We start from the raw sequence: 18,985 nt of genomic DNA, 5'->3' as shown, positions 1-18,985 counted from the left end.
ATATTTTATTTTACAGGATATTTGATCCCATCAGGGTAAAACTGAATTGTATGTGTCCCTTCTGTCTAGACCAGGAAAAGCAGTGACCTACATGCAAAGTACATAATTTGCCTCTGGGTGAAATAACCAGTCAATAGCTATTGATTTGAGCAACGCAAAAGTCAGATGATAACTCCAACCAATAAAGGTCATGACATATGCCATGCATTATCTATCACACACACACACACACACACACACACAGCTTTAACAATTTTCAGTTAAATAGTATGCTCTTAGCCATTGCCGCTTTTCAGCTGTTCCAAATAGATGCATTTATTAATACTGTCAAGAATAGTTTTCTGAAGTTTAACGTGTGGATAGCTCACAACTTTGTTTCCCTGTTCTATTAAAGTTTTGAAGGACAGCTTCATAGATTCTTTGCCTTAAGCAAAAAGAATATGCTTCATGAATGCATTCAGTGTATTAGGCCCCAAACCATAGCAGGGTGGTGAGCCTGTTAAATCCAGTTCCCAGTGTGCATGTTGCTTTGCGCTTCATCCTCCACTGAAATTCTTGAAATATCAACTGCCAGAAAAATCCATCTTTTTCATCTTTTTCCTCCATACTGGCAAACATTGATCCCCTTCAAACAGTCATGTTATATTTGACGTGATGGTTCTTTTTTACAGCGTGCCCCCGGTTTGAGAAGCTGGGGTGTTGGCCATACCCGCCGGCCTGTTCTGACCCAAAGCTCTTGGTATGCGCATGACCGTGCATCAACAGATTGCACTAGTTCCACTCCGCTCTTAGATGTGCTGCCAGATGAATCATGGGTAATGTCATTGCTCTTTCTTTTCTCTCGCTGATGGCACGGGCCTTTGTAGTTTCCTACTCCTGGCCAGTCACAGGGCCTCGCGGGCATCAAATAAAATACCCTCTGCTGGCTGCCACACAAGCGTGCCACCCATGCCAAACACAGTGCCCTTAGGTAGGGTCACAGCGGGCACTGCCCTGCACCTCAATAAAAGCTACCCTGGCAATGTTTTTGTAGGTACAATTAGAAGCTTTGTTTTGTTTTTTTTAAAGCAGACTTTGCATTTAACAGCCTATTAACAGATCCTCACAGAGGGAGCTCTGTATAATTATTGTGCATTACACATGTGTATCTGTTACACATCTTTAGTTCTCAATTTAGCTTTTTGACTGGAACATGATTTAATCTGCTCTACAACTATGTCCTTCAATTCAACCATATATATTTGTAAAATGTCTTTCTTTCTTTTTCATCCCTAGTGCATCAACGTAAAGTATACAGTGCTGTCATTCTGTTAACTGTGTGGGCACAATGATTTGCACTGATGTGAGTATTACTCACAAGTAAATTGAAGACATTTACCACAGCCAAAGGTAGGTGGCACTGTGGACCAGTTTTAGTGTATCAATCCTTCAAAGCAACATGTTTCCAGTATAAATGCTCTTTCTAGTATTTTGGAGAGACATAAACACAAATTAAATTAGATTAAATCAAACTAGTTAATTACATGGATTTAACAAAATATCAGAATAATTAGTGTAATTGGTAACTCAAGATACTCATTGCTATATTGCAATGTTTGTTAAATCATTTTAATATTTGAACATATTTCTCATCCTCATTAATTTATACCTCGCAGATATCATGGTGAAATACACAAATTACTTTATGAATAAGTTTCACTATGTAATAAATCCAAGTCCAACTGAAAAAAAGACAATAATTGCCTCAGTGTGTGCCAGACACCATTTATGTCCCTAATATATCGACCATCGCAAATCTGGCCACATGTGATTGTTAAAAATATGGATTGAATTGAAAATACAGCTATATTTGATGGTTGCGAAGCTCGACATGTCTGCAACATGTCAGACCTCCTGTTCACCATGTCTTTAAGCAGACCACAAGAGTCTTAACTCTGACACAGAGAGAGGCAGGCACCAAAACCCATATCTGATTAATGTATGCACTGTCCTAGGAGCATGCTGGAAAATTGTTGCAAGATGTACAGACTACTGGCTATCCATGCTGAAAGCAGGGTGGTAATATTTACTCTGTCGTTGAGGTCATCAGGATTAAGTTGCACTTGCTTGCAATCATAACTTGTGGGATCCCTGAACCTAGGCCACTTGGGGGGGGATTGGGATTGGGCACACAGAGCATGGCTAAGAGATGACAGTGAACAATGCTTACTTCAAGGAACTCGGTGCATGTACTGTTGTCCAGGAGTAGATATGTCTGCGGCTCGACGATAAACATTGCAGCGGGAGGAGAATAACCATGCGCTGCTCCTGCAAGGTCCCGTCCGTCTGGGGAGACTGGGTCGGGGCCACGGAGTCGACGGCCGGCTCCGCAGGTCGTGTCAGCAGGCCGCCTGGGGCCCGACACGCCACCAGTGCGCTCCTCCGAGATCCCCCCGCTCCTCTCCCCCCGATTGAAGCATCCACATCAGGTTTTTATGAGCCTAAACCGAACCAGATGCCACCGTCGTATTTCAAAACAGATGGGATCATATTATTCATGACATAGTACTTCAGGGGCCGGAGCACCCCCACACCTCATCTCGGACTCCTCCACACTCGAAAAGAGGGGTTTGGGGGGGGGGGGGGGTTCTTAAACAGCTCAGCTGGATGAGTTACTGGGGGAATTACTTTGGAGTGCAGCAGTTGGACCATGCTGGGCTGTGTGTTTCCCAGGGAAAAGTCCCACTCAACCCCTTCACACACTCACCCACACACACCATCACTCCAACACACACCTCCCCACACCCCCCTACTAAACAAGCCCTTTCAAGATCCCAGGGTGGTAGTTGTTTTAACTATTTAGTACGTATCTTGCTAATGGTTTCTTTCACCTTCAGTCACACCTGATTCATTGGGAATCAAAGGGGCGGAAGCCACATTCGCAGTGACTCAAAAACAGGCAAAGACCAGCGACTTGGGAGAGGTGGGAGGGGGGTCAACGAGGTGGGGGTGTCGGTGTAGCCTTGCTTGCAGCTAAGTGACAGAGAATTTATGGGTGCACTTAGTGTTCTCGGGGAAGTAAGAAAGGAGAGAGAGGGAGAAAGAAAGAGGGGGAAAAAAAGAAAAAGAACATGGCAAACACGTTTGTCTATGAGTGGCTTATTAAAAAGGTGAGAAGTGAGTATACTGTCTGGAGTAGGCGGATAATTGTGCTCTTAAAAGGGACTTCAAAAGGCCACTTGTGTCGACGGAAAACCATCAGTGACACGTGAATGAGGCTTGCCGAGGAAGTGGCCTCGCTACAGGGCTTGCCTCCACCCATTTTTTTTTCTTCTCGGGCATGTGGCGGATCAAATCACTGCGTCTTGAATGTGAAGGGGCGATGCAGACACCATATGCCCAGATGTCCCCGAGCTGGCCTCTTTATGGAGAGCATCTGAAACCGCAATCTACTCCCCTCACATCATTCTCCCCCTCGTTCTGGTATGTGCTACCGGTATGCACAGTGCAGGGTACCCATGGCCGATTGAAACTGTCTGCACGGAATGAAACCGTGGGTCCTGAAACACTTCATCGCATTGGCACACAAGAAATGTTAAGCGCAGAGTGACAAAGTGCTTATTCACAGTAAGCGAAACTCCAAAAGTGGCAGCATTTGAAATTCTCCCTCTTCAGTGCAGGATTTCGACTAACTGTAAAATGGGATTTATTGTCTTATTAACCCACAGACCACAGCCATGTTTGCTATTATCTTGAACCTGTCAGCTGTTTATTGATATCAAGTGCTTAATTTGTTCTGGTGTATCATAATTCAGTTGTTACAATAACTCCACAACAGGGAAACGTACAATGTTTCCGCAGCAGAGAAAATGGTGCAGTTGCAGGAAGGTAAGAGAAAGTCAAAATAACAAAAATTAAGTAAATCCACAACTAAATATAATAACTAATGAATGTATTAAAAAACACAGAGCAGTCAGTGAACAAAGCCTGACAGTTAAAGGAAGAAAGAAACTTTTCTTCACAGTGACAGGAATGAATATGTAGACCTGAGCAGGGCACACTCTGGTAAACACTCAACAGTGATCTTGCTCAAGTGAATTGTCAGAGTTGGTCTGTGTGGTCTACTGGGAGCAGCAGAGCTGTAAAGTCTGACAGCAGTAGGAAGAAAGGACCTGCTGTATCTTTTCTTCATATTTCATCCTTTCTGCGAGTGAAATGCCTATGGGGTCTGCTGTCCATAGACACTGGCACATCACCAGGCCTTTTCTTTTTGCGGTATTGAAACTGTGCTCAGTGGGGATTACTTGTTCCCTGCAAAGTTTATTCATGGGTTTAGTCAGAGGACCAGTTTTGAATCACAGAGGCTTTTCCCCCCTCGCACTGCAGAGGATATAACAATGGCTATACCAACGCTTACCTTTTAGCGAAGAAACCACCGATATGTAGACAGCAAACTCCCTCCAGATTAAAAAATGAGCATTCCCGATGCTGAAAGATATAACAGCCATCTCAACTCTCTGTCATATGCTGTGGGATATCCCATATGTCCTAATGTAGTATTCATACAGTCAGCACAAGACAGAGACAGACAATTAAATAGCATGCAGCATTGGACTTGTATTACAGCCCTTTGCAGTAGTTAAAGAAGATGATCCAGTCAAAGAGAATGTAGGCCTGTGGTACAGGATCTGGACTGGCTGAGTTGCGTAATGGGTTGTAATGGTGCATGTCTGATCAGACATTAGCTCCGTGAGGCACCATTGCGCATGCAGCTGTGGAACAGATTAATGCCTCTGCACATCCCAGGGCTGCTAACTCAGTCAATAATAAGGAAGAACACTGATTAATATACAATTACAAAACTAAATCCAGTATTAAATAGCTGCACATAATATGAATGCTGCATGGTGTGTGTGTGTGTGTGTGTGTGTGTGTGTGTGTGTGTGTGTGTGTGTGTGTGTGTGTGTGTGTGTGTGTGTGTGTGTGTGCGCTAAATCTGGTACAGGAATTGTCCTGTACATGGCCCCTGTCAAATAAACAAATAAACTAAACTATGTGTATAGACTAGTCAGCAGTGCTTCATTAATATGAGTTTGCAACAACAATGTATAACAAACAGAACACAGTTTGGCCACTCCCACATATATCTAAATGCCTCAAATTATGAATTATGTTGTGATCTGGCCTGCAAAACTAAACCGTTCCGTTGACTTTGCAGCACTCATTTCTGAACTGAAAAAAAAAAAAAATGAAATTAAATGAAATCAAATTAAAAAAAAAGAATGCAAATTTTTCTTCGACAAAATAAAATGATAGCATATGGGAAAGCATCACAAATGAAGATCACACATCTACAGTATGTGTCAATGCCATCATGGTAAATGTGTAAGTGAACTTTCTCTTTGTGTTTGCATTCCTTTTTACAGTAGGTTGCCCACAGGTAGGCCTTTATGCACACCAGGAGACTAAAAAGATGTGATGTTGTAAATGTACTATGTCATGCTACCAATATCTGACATACAGCTTGAAAGTATTCACCACTGCACAAATCCAGCTAACGGGTGCAGCTGTCTTGATATGTGCTAATCTGTCTTCGGAGTATCTCAAATATCTTTTCATGTAACATTCTGGAACTTTCTATACGCCTGGTAAGTCCTCAGAGTCAGGGATCCTTTCCAATACAAATGTTCAATTATCACTTCATCACATCTGAAGCATATTATCAGGTCTAATGTTACTCCTGGCTCTGTCTGCAAAGTCCACAGACTGTTTTGTTTACTTTTGTATTATCCTAATTCCTCAGCCGACTGTCTTTTCCCTTTATTGTTATTAATGCTATCCTTTGAAGGAACATTTCGGCAGGAATCTGAAAACAGTTAAATGAAGACTAATAGTCATTTGTGACCCCAGAGGTCTCCTGATCCTCATTTGTGTGCATTTGGTTGTAGTTCAGATGTCTTAATTGCAAACTAAAACAACTAATTCCTGTAATGATTTGGGAGTTAAGGGGACATCAACTGTACCTGCTGTGCATATTATATCATCATTAGGCGTACACCTTCAAGCTGCAGCTGACACTAATATCATTGTTCTCCACGCGCAAGCTCACCAGTGGTGACATAAACTGCCCCTGATAATATCAATTTGTCACAGATCTTAGGTTTCAATCGTTACTTTGATTTACTGTAGCTGCTAAACCTACAAAGATTATTTGGTTTTCGAGGGCTGACCTTTGCATGTAGAGGCAACAACTGCTGTAATGCGAGGATTAATCTTGTTATCCACACCTAAGGCCATGTGTTTCCGATGATGGAGATTGAGAGATGTTTGCGACTTCAAAACCGAGATACATTCCACTCATTCACCTGTGATTTACTATTCTCAGGCCTCACATGCATCACTGTCACTTGAAAGCAGTAACAGACACTGGAGGATCGTTAGATAACCAGGGCAGGCTTTAGCTGAGTCATTTATATCCAAATAGTCTGACGGTGCAACTGTCCTTCATGTACTGTAGTCATGGATTTCATTCATTCTACCTTGTACATATGGGTCATATACATATAGTCAGTGAGATAAGAGAATGAAATCTTCACATGGTTGCACCCCACCGGCTGGTATATATTTGTTTTAAAACAAACCCTGCAAACAGGTAGCCTAATTGTTTGTTACATAATACATCTTTATACCAGGGTGCTGTACAGTGATTTCTGTCTGCACTGTATGAAGTTTGCCATCACTCAATAATACAGATTATCAAGTTTCCTTTCAATGCAGCCCAAGTACCCTCAAATAATGTTTTCACCCATAATGTCCTATTACATATCATAATAATGTGTGTCTGTGGTTCCACAATACAGCCTCTTGAGTAAGTATTGTGAAATATGATCACACAGGACGCTAAGATGTACAGTGTACTGGACTGTATGTATAAATATGACTTACGGCTTACTGCATGTAGGAGTATGTGTGTTTTATGGCTATAAAGGCTGCTGTATCCTGTGTCCACTCGTGTTCCTAAGTACACTCTGCACTCTCAGATGTGCATCCTGGGGACTGAGCTGTGCCTGTGTCTGCCCCTGCTCTCCTCCACAGATGCTGCCGGGTGTCTTTTACGACTGACCGTTGACTCCTGTAACAAATCCACATCCCGCATCCACATGGGGCAAAGGTAAAAGAACACACGCTGAGCTCGCCACAGCCAAAAAATGGCTAACACATGCTTTCTGATACTAAGCCTCTGATCTGCTGTGTCACACACCTCCTCCCTGGTGTACATATACATATACACACACCACCATCACAACACAACACCACCCGCCCACCTCCCACACACACACACACACACACACACACACACACACACACACACACACACACACACACACACACACACACACACACACACACACACACACACACACACACACACACACACACACACACACACACACTCACACACACACAAACCCACTCTCTAGCGGTAACCATCTTGACACCAATCCAGATCCTTTATCTAAGTGGGGGAGATACGTATATGCCTTTTACAGAGATTAAAGGCCAGCACTGTGAGTCCAGCCTTTATTGAATGCACCCCCACCTGCTTCGACTTGAAATACTGGGAGCAAACCCAACAAGCTGCCATGTCCATGGTTGGCCTTGGCACATAAAAGTACTGTATGGATATCCTGCCTGTCCAAGGCACTTCCTGTTTCTCTTTCACATCCGCGCATCACTTCCTCAGCCCTGATGCTCACCTCACAGAGGTGGGGTTTGTTGCACTTCAGTGCCTGGTCCTTCAGTCAGCGCACGAGTTCCTCTGTTTTTACATTAATGTTTCAGTATTACTTATAGTATTAAAACAACACTAAAGCACTTTTCCGCTTTCGCACACACGCTATTTGTTTATCCAGCAAATAACGATGCCCACAGACAAGGTAGAGTATGTTGCATGATTTTATGAAAGTATGATATATTGCGACATCAAAGCAAGTCAAATTTGTAGTTTCTTTACAGTATATCTCATTCCATCGAACTACAGATCCGCTACCCAATCTGGTAAACTTAGTGCAGTTATAGTCGATAGTAGGCTGCGAAACGAATGCAGAAGTGCCGTTCACCCTGTTATGAGTTGATGAACCACTGAAATGATTTTGGAAACATTATGTTAAGGTACAAAAAACTTTTTAGTGTTGCTCTATACTAAGTATCATGTCTGTTGATTATCGAAAAAATTACAATTTATCTTTATTTATTTGCCATTTACCCCCATCCACTTATTCTATTGCTGACAATAGGGCTTTAGAAATCGTAATTGTAAAATTGTAATACTTTTTTATGTGTTACATGAGTGTCAAAGACAGCCACTAATATTTATTTTTCCTTGGGGCCTCTTTTAAAATCAGGCGAAAGAGAAACTGGAAGACCATGATTAATGGGCAAGTCCTGTTTTTCATATGGGGACAAATTGAATTAAGCCACGTCAGGCCTAGTTAGTAAATAATCAATCAGCCCAGCTATGCAGCTGATGTCATCTGTGGTGATTTCCTGAAAATTCTAGATTCCATCGGAATTGTCACAGAATCCATCATGCAGCTAAGTGGACCCCACAGGGCAGAACCAATACTGCAGGGGGTTCCATTTGCTAACAACCAATTCCTCAAATGCTGAAATGAATGCTGGTTTGTGGTTTACGACAAAAAAGATCCTGTCAAATAGATGCCTGCTGTTTCGCCAATTTGTGAACAAGAAAAGCATGAGGAAAATGACTACACTGTAATATTATGTGTAATGCAAAACAAACATTTTTAAGGAAAAACATCATAGTATATAGAATTCAATAGATCAATGCTCCGTCAGCAATGGTTGTTCTCAAAGTGATGGATTTGAAAAACAAAGGACAAATGTACTATTTATTCAAAAGGATTTGCAAGAACGAGACTTCGATTAGTTTGAGAATGTTCTTCCCCATGTGTTTGTGAATGTCTGGTGGTTGTGGCCCAGACAAGGATTTCCGCTAGCTGGCAATTACTAGGTTTTGCCAGGAAATTTTATTTAAAAACGATGAATTAAAAACTTGGAGTTCACAATGTCCTTAAACAGGTTTGTATTTCAACCAAGGCAAATTAATCATGTTATTATTCATAACTTTTTAAATGACAATACCTTTCTCAAACCATTCCCTATACTCCCATTTTGACAGTAAACAGATTTTATCCAATCATGTTTCAGTCTGGATGAAGCTTCACTCTGAGGTCTCCCCTCTGGAGCCTTTACCATATCTACTGCAGTGGCATAGAAAAACTGATCTTGATTGCCAGACACATCTTAGTGATCAGCTCAAATTGTTCTATTTCTATGAGGGGAGCATAATTGATTGGAATCATTCTTTGAGATTTCTAAGTCTAACCGCATTTGGCTGATGCTGACAAAGATTTTTCTCATTTTGTGGTGTCATTACTTGATGATTGTCTTGTATAGTTGTTCTTATACAATGTTCTACTGATCTAGCAACAGCAAACATGCCTCTCTGCAGTATTTTTTCTGTTACACTGCTGAAAAAGTTTCTTAGTTTTGTATTTGTCATTGGCTTAACACCCTTTCAGGTGCTCATGCATACAGTTTAACAGTTTTTTGATAGTATCGAAATAGTAGACGCCTAGATAACAAACGGCGAAGATTTAGTATACACAATATAGGCTACAATATATTATCTTTGCATTCGTAACACAACGTTACTGAAACATCTACCAATATGTTTCTGATTTGTACAGTAAAACAATTTCTATGTAGACACTGAGCAAGAAAAAAAACTCCTGGCAGAACCTTGGATCAGTCCTGAGCTGCACAGGATGCACCCCCTCTTCTCCTCCAGAGAAAACTGAGACGTGTGACTCCGGTAACCCTCTCTGCATATTTCACACCCTTTTCCCCGCTGCTCGACATCAAATAGACTCCTCTGGATTTCATGGTGGTGGCAACGTAGTGATTATCAGATGCTTCAGACAACACGCCCCCATTGGATGCTACACTTTGACCCAGGCCGACCTGGCCCGAATCAGATGCTTGCCAGGCAATTAACCCATAATCAAAATTCCTCTACCCCACAATTAGCATGGCTCTGGAGCACACGTGCATCTGGAGTAATCTGGCTAATCCTCAAAGCCCAGCCCTGCAGGACCAGCAGAATCAGTGGCTACAGCGCTAGACCACTAAGGGGGAAAGAGGATCATGTCTGGAGATAAATAACACTGATAGAGGAGTGCAGTCCCACCAGTGGGTCCACTGAGGTGCATAAAAGTCCAAAGCCTGGCCACCGCACATGCACCAGGCACACAGCAGGGGCTGGACTGGGGATCGTTTACTCTTTCGACTCAGTGGTGCATGTGGTTCACTGTATGTCATGTCATGCCCTTGAGACTAGCTGACCTTACTGCTCTTCACTCCTTTTGTTCCGATGGATTCTTCCTGCTTTTTCTCAGAGAGATGTTAAGTAATTGCGTAAAGTAAAGTACTTTTCCACAATTTGTGGATAATAAAGTATTCATTCAAAGTAAATACGGAACAGTTGATTTTGAAAACAGCTGTGAGGATGCTTTAGGTGCAATAGGATAACAAAACGAGACAGAATCCCCATTGGAGAAGTAACCATATTCTTTGCAAAGAGGTAGAGTATCCTACCATATGACATACTGTAAGCCAGCAGCTTATTGACAGGTTTACTTTATATTTCACAAGTTTATATGATTATGCAGTATTACATGCAATAATAGTGTAACTCATTGTGCTACATAGCTCATAACCAATTCATGTACTTGACTGACTTCCTGACTTTCTCAAAGGCTTTGCCAGCATTCAACGCTATTTTAGAGAATTAGGGGGGCGAAAAATTGCACAGCCAGAAGTTGGCGATTAAATCAAAGCACATTATTTTTGAAATATCTCAGTAATTCACTTGTATTCCCTAATTGAATTGACTGATTTGTCTTCCAGAGTTAACATTGTTTAGGCTCACTGACTGTGCCTCCTGACCAAGGAAATTGAAGTGCATGCCTCTGAAATATTCATGCTGACACTGGATGTCCATCCAGAAGGCGAATTTGCCACGGCCAGTTAGTGTTGTTTTATTTTTCCTGGGTTAGCAGCCTGTCAGTGTTCAGAGATAATGAGACAATTTAACCGTCATCTTATCCTTCCCCGGTGGGTGCGCTGCTCTTTTTTCCTCTCCGAACTGGACCTCGGTCCGGGGGATCGGAAGTCATATTAATCACATTACTCTGTGTTGTCTACCAAGGGGGCTGTAATCCCTATCAGAGAGACGGTAATCAGATGTCTGGTGAAGCCCTACCGAGGCTGGATGCTAATCTTGTTTTTTTTTCTCTCTCTCCGCTCTGCTTAGAGGTCAGCAGGTCGCTGGCGTCCATGTTTGTTTTACTCACAGCAGGCTCTGGCTGCTGGCATGGCGGCCTAAAATTCTAACATGTCTGTGCTCATTGACTCTAGACAGTTGAAATGTAACAAAGATATGCCCACAAAATATTTTTTTTCTCTTGGCTATTTTTCCCCCTGGATGTCAGAGTTTTAAAATATACTCTGCCTTTCACAACACTGGCCTTTTCCAATAAGAAAAAGAAACAGCATAGGGGAAAACAATCGCTTTCACTAATTGCAACAGCATATTGTCTCTTGGAGCATCGTACTCTCGGGTGCAAAGAGTGAAAAGACCTTGAGACCTTTGGTGCAATTTATGTGTTCTTGTGTGGTCACCCTGAGTGTATATGTGTGATTTATAAGAGGGATAGCTGCAGGTCAGGGGACCCATAAACTCCCGAGCATTTCTAAAAGGGCAGGACACAAGTGCCTGAGCAGTGTGCAGGATCTTGTCAGGTTACCACCTCTCGAAGGTGGCACTGTTCTAAGATTCCTTACCTCTCCCCCCTGTTTACAGTCCATCAAGCAGGCGATGCCCCCATGAATAAGTCATATGCTCAGCTGTATGTGTGTGTGTGTGTGTGTGTACGGCCCACCACCTCTGCAGTTAGAATAGAGATGAGGAGTTGTTTTTTGGGAAGTGAAGAGTGGTTGGGGGATGGGGTGTGGGGGGTCCAGCAGGCCTCACTGACAGTGCCTGGCAGTGGGTGTCAGCACCTGGGAGACAAGGGGTCTGAGGGAGGGTCCCTGGAGAAATGTGCTCTATGGTCGAGGAGGTCTGGAGCTGTCAGAATGAGCAACAGCCCTGTCTCTCTGAGACAAACCAGCAGCCTCCCCTATCTTAAGCCTCGCCAGTCTGTTTCTCCACCACCACCACCACCACCGCCGCCCCGCAACAACAGAGAGCAAAGGAGTCGGGATCTGATGGCAGCTGCCATGGCACACAACAAAAGGGGTTTTCTCTTTTCCCGAGATTAGCGCATGGCTAAAAGTGAATTTATTGCGGAGCGCTGTCCTCACCAAGAGCAAGGCCTTTCAAGCGGCCCTGGCGCTTGGACCAAATCAGATATTGCGGTTCGTCCTCATCTGGTCTGTCATCTGGTGGAGGACACATGTATTCCCCACAGCAGATGAGCACAGAAACTCTGCTGTTTTTTCTCTCTTTTGTCATCTACTACGTTCTCCTTCACCCTGCCATGCATTCCTTCTCCCCAGGTTGCTGATTTACACCTCTAAAAAAACGATTTTGAATTATATCTTCTTTGTCATGAAAAGATGCCATCTCTCTTCAGCTGCTGAAACATTTTGTGACTCAGCATGCTGGGTCTGGGTCTCATCTAAAGCGCCCACTTGCCACACGAAAAGGGTATTTTCCCCTTTCTCCTCCTATTTCCCTTGTGCCCACTCAGTGTCATCCTCTTGACTTTCCACATCTTCTACTGTGGCAGGACATAATGGAAACGGGCAGATTTTGAATAGCGCAACATGGCTGGTCTTAGTTTAATTCGTCAAATATATCTCAGACAGACATAATGGAAACAAAGAGGTCACAAAAGAAAAACTTTAAAAGGCCTTGACATGGTCTGGTTTGGTAACAATAGGAAACGGATATCACTTGCACATATTATGTGCCACAGATTTATGCAGAAGAGATGTAGCTTGAACGTGCCCAACAATCTGAAATCTCCATTTATGGGCTCTCTATGTCGTTTAATCACCAGAATGGACAGGTCAGTCCATTGCTCAGAAAGTGACCAAACACTGACTACAGGGTCATAAACATTAATTACTGCTTTTATGTTCAGTCACACAATGTTTCGTCTATGGAGGAACCAAAAAAACTTTGTGATTGCCGAAGTTGCACAATTACAAGACTCTTAGCCATTACTAAGCCTTGTGTCATTACTTGGATTACTTACATAGCGGTGCACACACAACTGTGCTTAGTCACGGTTGCTGAAACAAGCCGGAGTGCTTGTTTTAATTAGTCAAACATCTGTACAGAGAGCAATTCAGGGCAGGATAGTTGGAGAAGATCAGAGGAGATGTGCTAATTGGGAGAGGTTAAGGACTTATCACCAAAGAGCACTTGCTGACTCAACCCTCCCTTCCTGACTTCTCATTGCCCGTCATCCAACATCAATACTTGATGACTCCGTTGGCAATCAGTTGTTTCAGAGGCTCTGGTTACAAGGAGGAGGCTCTTGTTTGTCTTGCCCATGGTGTGTGTGCGTGTGTGTGAGTGTTGTATGTGTTGGTCATGTAATCTTTCACTTTGTGCCAGATGGTTGCATCATCTGAAATCCCTGGCGCTAGGATAAGTTTCAGGAAGTTGGTACGTTGTTTGACAGAATCTGACCTTTATAGTGGGCCCTGTTTCTGCCGTTCAGGTTCTGTTATGTGTGACAGGTTACACGCTATACTTTGGTGGAATAAATAAACTGTTCATTGATTGATCTTTTTCAAAGAAGCAAGTGAAACTTCATCTTACAATGATGAATTGGCGATTTCATAAATAGTGACAGAATTCTTTTTTTTATATAGTGGGCTCTGTTCAGGTTCAAGTGTGTTATGTGTGAGAAGTTACATGCCATACTTTGGTGGAATAAATAAACTGATGATTGATGGATATCTTTTTCAGAGAAGCACGTAAATCATGTGGAACTATGTGTTTGAATGATGCAATAACGATTTTGTAAATAGTAAGATGGTGTTGTGTGGGTTTTTGGTGGGCAGTGTACGTTTTTGAATGCAGTAGCTCTGCCCTGCAAGTTTTGTATTTAATTTGTTGTAGACTCAGTGTTGTATCTCCTATTAACTTAGAGCAATTGATGTGCTTACTTTGGGTCAACATTTATCATTAACTTGAAAAGTAATATCTGGATTCTTACTCGGATTTCCATTGCCATTATTAATAGCTAACAATGACAATGGACAAGATGTCTGCACATGTTTCCAACTTTCAAACTGTTGCTTTGTTGCACATACCAGACACTTATTTGCAATCATTTGAATAAAATAGATGAGAATTTATTTGTGAAAACATCAGCAAACATGTCTCAGGCTCATTATATTCATGAGTGTTGGTCGCTTCATCTGTGTACTACAGTGTGGCTATGCTCGATACAGACGTTGAGGTTAATCACGAGTGTACACTATATTAGATCCAGACCTCAGACATATTTACCCTTTTATAATTATTTCTGCTGAACATAATAGAGCCTTGTCTTTTCCTCCTCAGCAACAGACTGCACCTTTGGTGGCCTGATGAACAAGGCCAAGACAATAAAACAACCCCTGTCCCCCTCTAATGAGAGAGAAACATGTGTTTGTGTGGAGCATTCACGCCTTCATGCTCTTTGTTTTCCCATTCCTCGTCACCAATCAGCCATGGTTGCTAATGTTTGTATGCACCCCCAGAGTATGACATGTGGCACGCGTATGAACATCAAAGACAGTATGGGGCCATATGAAGAATTTGCCCCCTGTTGTTGTTCATTTTAAACTAATTACAGATTTACGGTATATTACAGTCTCCTGCCAGGAGGAGAGGGGTCACCATGAGATTAATCATTTCATCATAGCTGAATTCCCTGAATTATGTTCCCCCTTCCACCAATGACTATGTAATAAATGCATCTCACACTCTAAAAGGACTTTGTTGATAAGGCACAGGAAGCACCCCTACGCCACATGCAGTGTGGGTCTAAGATAAGACAGAGCACCACACTCTTCACCATATGCTCTGCCATTCATGGGGGTCGTTGTTGACCTCTGAACTGCCCCAGTAGCTGACTGTATGGCCTTGTAACCAACTGGCCCCTGCTGTTTTTTAAAGAAATTGGGAATGAAATGGTATAACAGCAGGTAGTTCACTCTACTCTTTTGGGGACAAAATGGGTGGGTGAGTGGAGCAGAGGCTCTCAACTCATTGTCACTCTTTTCATATCACTTGTGGACTGTGTCCCCAAAAGAGTAGAGTGAGCTACCTGTTGTTTTGGGATTCGGACAAGAAGTTGTTCGGTCTGACATTGCACCTCAGAGGCGATTGACATTAGCAGCCAAAGGAGGACTCGGCTGACCGTGTTTGAGACAGTTTGTCAGGGGCTTGTGAAGTCTTCCTCTCTCCCTGCTGGCTTCATTTTAAAAGCTGCTGCTCACATTGACAGAAAAGGAAGGGGGGGCATCAAGTCCTCCGTGTTGTGCGAGGAAACATGGGAGGGCTCGCTGGCGCAGCGCGGAGACATCAACACCAAGTCACCAACACCGACTCCAATCCCACACCACTCCATGCTTCCTGGCGGTGAGTAGCATCCACGAGCGTTACATCACACGAGCAAAGTAAACAAAGGGAAGGAAAGGATAGTAGACCAGGCAGAGGCGAGGAGAGGGAGCCGAGAGAGGGTGTGATGCTCCGGTGTCAGGGGCAGTGCAGCTGCCGCATGTAACTGTATCGGGTGGTGTCATCATCGGCAAACCCCACCATTCAGCTGATGGGGGAAACAATTCCTGCTCAATCACACAATGGCATTTTTAAAAAGTTCAATGGTGGTGTCAGATTTTGCCATGACTGGGTCGTCATCGCACGTCGTGCGAAAAGTATGTTTTATAAAGTCAATCATATTTCAGAACAAACACAAACTTGCGCATGTGCATGGTGTATTTTGGACAGACTTAGACTTGAGAGGAAATGACACATTTCAAAAGGCATGGAACAATTAAAAAGATATTTGGGCTAGTAAGTCATTTTAGCATTGAAGCAATCCAGAGGCCCTCTTCAGTGTAGCTCTTCGTGCTCCTGTCCTCTTTGGACTTGCTGAGACAGACTAACTCCTTGTTGTTGGTTTACGGCTCATTGTCTGGCACTGAAATGCGACTGACCACATCAGAGGCAGGCGTGTCTTTTGTTGTTCACCATGATTCTGATTTCCAGACATGCCTCTTTGCATCCCTGTCTATCCACCGGCCCCAAGTTTAAAGACAGGTTGCATAAAAGAAGGTGTGCTTAAGCAGGTTCATGATCATGATGAAAAGACCTTTTGGAAGTGTTTTTACAAAGGATTTTTTTTTTTTTTTTCAAAAATTGTCCTCTCTCCTACAACCGTACTCCTCCTACCTTGAAAGAACCTGTGTGCTTCCAGCTTTTCTGACAGCATCAAAAGGAAAATTCATAGTGGTGAATGACGTGTTTAAGAGGAGCACAGATCTGAAACTGAATATCACAGTCCGAGGGCCCTGATAACAAAAGCTTTTTTCCACACTCACTGCTAGTTTTTGTGGCGTATTTGATGTCAGTGAATAGAAACCGGACACCTCACCTGCCGTCTTCCTGGATGGTATGTGGCCAGGCCAAAGGTACAGTCGGAGAGGTGACATTACCCATCATGCCTTTGGGCACCTGAGCTCACCATTACCATTTTCATTTTGACAGCTCTCCTTTCACATCCAAAGAACAGAAGCAGCGAGCAGCAATTGCATAGGATATAAATTAATATGCATTTTTATTCTAATTGCAAAAGCATTGTGGAGATGATTTTACAAAAACAAAATGCATTTTAGAGCATTTGTTGCTTGGTAATCACAAATAAAAGGTGTCACAATATCTAAAATCTTTTGACTTAATGCATTGCCTGAAATTCTTTGTGGGCATCAAGATCAATATACTCAAATATGTGTAAGGTTTCTCAAGTAGCATCATCAAAATATACCTATCCCCTGGTTCTATAGTATACCAGTGGTTCTTAATTGATCTGGCGCGACCCATATATCTTTTTGATGATCAAGCCGGATGCAGTGATCTACATGGTAAGACACGCAATGTGCCTGTAGGCCTACTTGTTTGAAACATGCCGATGGCATTACATTTGTGAAATCTTTATCTTCTAATGTCACCTTTCAAAGTACTCCGAAGGTTTGTCTTTGACAGCGGTGCTTTGTTTCGATGTTGCATTTTCTTTCCTGTACCAACAATGCATTGAACACCGCACACTTTCTGTCCCATTTTGTCTAAAATGTGGTGAATCCATATCCTACTTCAAATATTCAGGGTTGCAATTACCGCTAAAATTATGTCTAACATGACCAGTCACATAAACATTGTCTATATCCATAGCAATGATGGACAGAAATAAAATCTATCAAAACAGAGGTCCAATATTAGATTGGATAGGTAAAATTTTAAATGAGCGATTTTTTTTTTTTTTTAGCCATAAGCTTCGCGACCCACCGAGAACGGTTCCGCAACCTACCTGTTAAGAAACACTGGTATATAGTGTCATAAACTAGAGCTGCTATGTACAGTATTTGATTCTTGCTTGTCAACTTCTTCCCTACAGATCTTGTTGATGAACCTGACACATACAAGACACATACTGTACCCAACTCATGCAGTGAAGTGTATTGTTCTGGAAATGGCAACCATAGGGTTACGACTGTTCAACTGCAATGCATGAAAAACTGCTCTAGCTTCAGCCTCATCAGAACTAATTGTCTGATTTGAATGTCAAAGAGTACTGCATATTGAGAGGGTCATCATTAAGGTAGAATATTCATCTTTTTCACATTTGATCTGGACACTAAACCTGACTGCCTGGCACAAACATCTCACTTCACACTTTGTTCACTGTGCAAAACTGTGGACACGTAAATTATGTGTTATGCTTAATCAGTGAGTAAACAGTTCCAGTAAACAGTCCTAGGATAATTGTCTCTAGTGAAAGATCCTGTCATCATCAAAATGTATTTAGTCCACAGAACTGGTTTCAGTGCTCAGCCATGATGTATGCCAGGGAGCTTTGTTTAGAGACCCAGTCTTCAATGACTTTCAATAAAAAATATTGGTATTAAAGTGCTAAGAGTATGAAATATGATGTGTGGCATCTACCAAATAGTTGACCATGCACAAAATCCACAATACAACTATGAACCTCTTTCACATTGCCATCTTTCACGTCCATAGAAAGTGATTCTGAGGGCATTCCCTCACGCCGAGGATCATGGGAGTCTTTTAACCCAATTGCCTCTTCCCACTTGGGCCCACCTGGTTCTCATTTCCACACTTCCTCTCCCTGCACCTCATATCTCTCTCTCACACACACACATTGGCAGGCCACACACCTGATAAAAGGCCTCTGAGGGACGGGAAGGTCCACATGCGATGCTGCTGCTGACACAAAGAGATTAATCCCGGGGCGAGAGCTTGAGAGGGAATCTCCATTAGCGAGAGATCGTAACTTACACGACCCAGTGGACAGATGTCACCTGACTAAAGCCATATGACATTTAGGTGATGAGAAAATAACCCTTTTAATGTGATTATTCCCCCCACCGGTCAGACAGCGAAACAAGGCTTAGGTTTCAGTCAAGGGGATTTTCTACGGTCATTCACAGACTTTTCACATTTCTGATAGCATTACTTATCAACTTATCAGTCTTCTATGTTCATAAGTAACCTTTGATGAGAACACTATTATATAGAGACACTCAAGTGTCTTAATTGAGACTTTTTTTTTTAAATGAATGCTCAAACATTCCACCACAGTACTTACATACTCTATCACTGCCATTTTCAGTAGAA

Source organism: Sardina pilchardus, chromosome 14, assembly GCF_963854185.1.
Source record: "Sardina pilchardus chromosome 14, fSarPil1.1, whole genome shotgun sequence".
In the NCBI taxonomy this organism is placed as follows: Eukaryota; Metazoa; Chordata; class Actinopteri; order Clupeiformes; family Clupeidae; genus Sardina; species Sardina pilchardus.
Note: the sequence above shows the minus strand (reverse complement) of the source record.